We start from the raw sequence: 6,355 nt of genomic DNA, 5'->3' as shown, positions 1-6,355 counted from the left end.
TCAATGATTATGTTACAGACCTAATATATTACCTTCTTTTTTTGGTCTTTTACAGACTGATGGACTGAAAACTGGCTTCACGGTGATCCATTCATTCCTGAAAGCTATTCATAGATTTCCACAAAAAAACAAACAAGCAGTGGAAGTATATAGAGACACATGGACCAACGTACAGAACAATGAAAGCCGGTGATTATGATGCAGGGGTTTAAGTGTTAATCTGTTGCTGCAGGCTGTAGACTTCAGCTTCACCCGCCCGCCCTCCCATGCACACTGACACGTGTGTACATCATGACTTGGCATTACTGATAGCTTGCCTCTGGCTATTCATTCCATGAAAATGTTATTATTAGGTGTTTCTCTGCAGAGTTGTGGACAGTAACTCAGTAAATCAGTTAAGCGGAATAAGCGCAAAAAGAATTGACCCCACAAATGCAGACAATCAACCTTTTCAAACTACTTTCAAAGGATGAAAGAAAGATATGCCCAAATGTTGTGTATGTAATTATAAACAGTCCTTCACAAGTAGTGGATTTTACAATATTTGACATGTAGCAACATATTGTAGTGACCACTTTCGGTTCCAGTTTCGTTTTTTTTTTTTTTTTTTTTTTTACAGAGAAGTGCTGTGGTCGACTGGCTGAATGTGCTCCTCTGTTCGGCCAGCACACTGTGTAGACGGTGAGAAGGATTGTCCAGGATTGAGTGTTCAGGATTGAGTGGAGTTTCGGTGGCATCCTACTCTTGGCTGCAACATAAACAGGATCCAGCTCCATGCATAGGACAGAGCCGGCCCTCCTCATTAATTCATCCAGTCTTATTTTTATTCATAATAAAATAAAATCTTTGAACTTTTTTTTTTCAATACATGCTTTTCTAGTGTGTCTGTGCGTTCTCTCACGTCTTCTCTGTTGGTTGTCTCACGTTTAAATGTTTACATGGCCTTGCCCCGCCTACCTCTCGGATCTGCTTAAGCCCTATGCTCCATCCTGGTCTCTCAAATCATCTGATAAACTTTTGCTGATGGTATCCAAGACCAAATGCAAGCTCAGGGGTGATCGGGCGTTCTCTGTGGCGGCACCCAAATTGTGGAATGACCTACCATTGACCATTCGTGAGGCCACATCACTGAGGGTGTTTAAGTCCAATCTTAAAACTCACATGTTTTCTCTGGCGTTTAAACCAACATGAGATGTTGATTTTACATGTTGTTTTGATTAGAGATGTGTGTGATTTTCTTAATTATTTTTTTGGATTTTTCCCTGATTTTCTCCCCTAATTTAGTCGTAGCCAATTCCTCCCTGTCACTAGGGGGCTCCCACATTAAGGCTACTACTACCACTCAGCCAGGAGAGCCGAAGACTATCCTGTGTTTTCTCCGTGTGACGTCAGCTGACCGCATCTTTTCGAACTGCTTGCTCACGCACTATTATGGGCGGAATAACACACTTGGAGGAAAGCGCTAGCCGCTCCTTCCGCGTGCGCGAGCTCACAGACGCCCCTGATTGGCTGAAGAGCCGTAATTAATGTGGGAGCGCGAGTACCTCTCATCCCTCCCCCCTGAGAGAGCTCGGCCAATCAGCTCTCTCTAGACCTCCGGCTGTGAGAGGAAAACAGCATCGAACCAGCGATCTCCGATTGATAGGGCGAGCGCTTTACCACTGCGCCACTCGTAGGCCCATGTGTGTGATTTAAATTTTGTTCCTTTTTTATATTATTTTATGAAATGTTATTTATTTGTTTATATTTTTTATTTTATTAAATTACTATATTATTTTATTATTTATGTGAAGCACTTTGGGTCATTCTTGTTGTTAAAGTGCTATACAAATGAAGATAAGGTGAGTTGAGTTGGGTCTGTGGGTGTCTCCCAGCCACATTCTTTTTGGAATTCGTAGTTGAAGTCAGAATTTTGCATACACTCATCAGGGACATAAATGTCATGGAAATATTTCAGTGATTTCTTTGAACTGGTTATTTTCTGGAAAAGAATGATTTTACACGTTAGATCTTTAATATAAGAAACAATAATTTAAAAAATCCTTTAATTATTTTGGTTTTGCGATTTCTGATATTATTACAAGCCCAAAACTTCATGGATGGTGGATTACACAACTTTGTTTCTTTCATTTTGCCGTTTCTAGACAACTGCAGATTCCAAGACCATTATTATGTGACAGGTGCAGCCATGTTACCAAGGTCGTGAAGAAGACTCAAACTATCACCACCAGCTGAGAGGAAACTGGATGAGAGTCAGAAATGGGTCAGTGGTTTAAGCATTGGGCTACGACAGGATTAGGGGTGACTCAGTGGTTAAAGCATTTGACTATAGGAAGGTCCTGGGTTCAAACCCCAGCACCACCAAGTTGCCAGTGTTGGGCCTTTAACCCTCAACCTAAACAACAAAAAAAGGAGATAAAAGACAATGCTTTGGATGATTTGGGTACTTAGGGTTAGATCTGAAAGCTGCTGAATCACCAGTGTCATTGACTACAGTGAGGTGAAGCTTACATCACAATGGACTGGAAGGCATTAAAATCTAAAGCTTCAAGCTTGACAATATGCAGCTGACAATAAGACAATAAAAACAGGGGCATGGATGTAAAAAGGAGTAAAAATCAGGTCAGGCATCCCACTAATAGCTGTAAGGCATGTTGGTAACAGTGTCAGGATTCTGGGCTGTACGTGGAAGTGGATGGAATAACGAAGAATGACATCTAACTTTTCAGCATAATCAGAAATCATCAGCTACTGTGGATGGTTAAAAATGATCCTTGGATCAGGACAATGACCACAAACCCACATCAAGCTGGTTGTGGAATGGATAAACCAGGATAAAGATCCGATGATGGCACTCCTACACTATCAAAAAAATAAGTAGACCTTGTACTGTATAAAAGTAAGGAATGCCAGGAAACCAAAAAATCTTAATTGATCACTAACGATTCCGCCAAGAACCGTGTTCAAATATCCAAGCAGTATTCTGAAGCCTGTTGATGGCCCTTTTTGACCAATCAACTTCAAATCTGCTGCAATATAAAACAGCTTTTCCAGAACTATCCATCAATAGAATAGGATTTATGTAAAGATATGATTCTTGAACAACTGGCCTGCACATTTGAGAGTTTTTCCTAATGCACAGGGCAGGTGGTCCTTCAGACTGGATTTGAGAACCACCGATAGGTGAGGCCTCCTTACATATAGTACATACAGTATGTCACTTAATGAGCTTACCTTATGTCAAAGCTCATTAGGTGACATACTGTATGTACGGAAGCCACACCTATCATTAATAGCACATTCATTTATCAAGCAGCTACAGTACCTGTCATATTTTCTACTTCATGCAGTAAAAGACATGAAGTCACTATTCCAACACAAACGTAATTATTTAAGAAACTCATTCATCAGCTGTATTTAAAATTCAAATATGAAGCAGTAATGTCTACCTACTATCACTTGACTTAATTAAGAAATTCCTACGGCAACTAGAATAATAAGACACTGCGCAGAAATGTCTCTAGGATAAGTAAACCGTGCTACTAATCACATGGTAAGGATAATAGCTCAGCATAAGGTCTTGATTTCGTATAAAGAGAGTAAACTACAAAAATGGGCAAACAATTAATTTTTTAGCATTACATAGTAAAACGCCTGCACTACTTATTAGGGCCCAAGTTAAAATGAAAATACCACTTCTTATCTTTCTTTTATTATGTTAAGATCTTTAATAACAATAATAACAATTTGAGCTTAATTGACTTGAGTCAATTTATTTAATAAATATTACAGCTGCGTCCCATTCTGTGTTGTTTATGTGCCTTGAGGCAGCCGAACACACACTAGCTGATGTTAGAACAGTACTCATGGAACTCATGGTTAAAATCCTGTCAGTGAGTGAGAGAGTGACAGCATTATAAATTTAACATACAGTACTGTGCCAAAGTCTTGAAACACCCCTCATTTTTTTTTATATATATATATATATATATATATATATATATTGCTTCCTGAAAGTCAGACTTTCTTGTATTTTTAATGTAGTCTTGAGGAATAATTCTCCAGGCTTCCTGAATGACTTTTCGGCTCTACTTTTTGGAAAGTTTTTCACGTTCATTCCAAGTCCTGTCCCTGTACCTCACCAGCTACAGAGGAATGCTTTTGCTACAACGTTTTTATTTGATTAGTATACTGATGATGCTGAATGGTTGGAACAGACGAGAGGGGAAATGAGGTTGCCGCTGAGGTTGTTACATAAACAACCAATTTTTTAAAATGGCATCTTCAGGCACTATTTACTGTCTGTCACAGTATAACATTTGGTCCTATTAATTTGATTTAATGAAATTTAATAAAAGGTGGCTTTTACACAGTACTGTAGGCCCTAGAAATGACATCTGTAGACTTAAAATAACGCCAATACTGTAGCTGTGCAAAAAAAACATTACACATATTGTAATCCAATAGCTTCTTAAAATATGAAGCATTTGAAAAATGTATAATTAGTTAAAACAACGTTTAATCTGAGGCCTCCTCGTCTGCTGCACTGACCTTGCTGCACAGGACGTTCAGAGCTGGCTGTGTAATCATGAGAGAAGTACTTCCCACTGTCTGAGTTTCCTGCAGTGCTGCTTTGATCACTTATTCCCCTACAGATTAGATTCTCTGCTCCTTAAGGACCAGCATAGTTAAGCTTTTTAAAAGGTAATTATAGGAAAATTAAAATTCACACACCTTTTCCTATTAACTTCAAGTTAATCTACTAATATACTACTAAATAACTTCAAGTTAATCTTGAAGTTAAGCCAAATCTGGTGCCCACATAGTGCTCTATTTTTAATAGCTTACAAAGATAATGTGGTTAACAAATCCGGTGTGCCATTCTGTATAACTGACATTGTTTTTTTTTAGCTCCTGTGCAAACGCAGGAAAGCTGAGATAATATCCACACCTAGGTTAAAAACCTATTTGTCAGGCACTCAGTGTTGTTGACAGAGCATCGAGACACTGATGTCCGAGGGTGACCTCATGCCACCCATTGAATGTGCCGTTTGATTGAATGTGCAATTGAGCACCCATTGAAAATTGATTTAACAGAGTTGTGAAATTTCACGAAATTAGCCACATACATACAGTATAGAAATGCATCTAGAGAATGCTTGCAGCATCTTTATGTCAGCTGGTTACTGTATGATGTGCACCCAAGGCTCACCCATGCCCACAAGACTAAAGGCTAGCCTGTCCTGGCAGACAAAGCACCCAAGATTTTTGGAAAGAGTCAACTCACTGGGGAGTTTGGGAACCTTCTCTGCAGCAATCCACCAATCAGGCCTATAAGGTAGAGTGGCCTTCTCATCAGACCTGAGAATTTTGTTTCTCATGGTCTGAGAGTCTTTCAGGCTTTCAGGCGGGCTTCCACGTGCTTTTTACTAAGGAGTGGCTTCAGTGGTGGCCAGACAGTTGCGTGCCTTTCCAAATCATGTCCAATCAACTGAATTTACCACAGGTGGACTCCCATTAAGCTGCAGAAACATCTCAAGGATGATCAGAGGAATCAGGATGCGCCTGAGCTCAATTTTGAGCTTCATGGCAAAGGCTGTGAATACTTATGTACATGTGCTTTCTCAATTTTTTTATTTTTTAATAAAATAGCATAAATCTCAAATGAGTTTTTTTCATATTGTCATTGTGCGGTGTTGTGTGTAGAATTCTAAGGGAAAAAATGAATTTAATCCACTTTAGAATTAGGCAAAAAGTAACAAAAAGTGGAAAAAGTGATGCGCTGTGAATACATTCCGGATGCACTGTAGCTACATTACAGTCACAAATCTTTGACAAACTACTCACATCGAAACATTTTGGTTTGTTTGTTGTTATCAAAAATAATATATAAATATGTAAATCTTGATTTATACAGTATATTGTTTTATTCAGATCTTATCTATGAAATGTGTAAATTTGCCTGTTTTTACATAGAAAATAGGTCAGTTTCTACATTGCATTATTTAGGTCACAAAAGCAAAGTTTAAAGTAAATAATGGCCATTTTTTAAAAATACTTTTTATATACAGTAACATGAGCAATTAGGAAATAACACATACTATCCAAAGAGAATTTTTTCTTTACACATTATGAGTCTATATGCTTCCATATGTGTTAAAAAGCATGGGAGACACAAAAATCATGTTTTTAAATTTCATTAATGTTCATATATTTTCTTATTTTCTTATATCCAAGTGAGGTTATCTCAGTGCATGTGCATGAACTGAAATCCATCAATCCATCCATCCATCTAGAAACCTTTAGGGACCGTGGAGGCTAATGATGACCATTATATTTATGAACTGGAATAACT

The sequence above is a fragment of the Clarias gariepinus genome, chromosome 14 (assembly GCF_024256425.1).
Source record: "Clarias gariepinus isolate MV-2021 ecotype Netherlands chromosome 14, CGAR_prim_01v2, whole genome shotgun sequence".
In the NCBI taxonomy this organism is placed as follows: Eukaryota; Metazoa; Chordata; class Actinopteri; order Siluriformes; family Clariidae; genus Clarias; species Clarias gariepinus.
The sequence above is the reverse complement of the archived record's forward strand: the minus strand, read 5'-3'. Positions refer to the sequence as shown.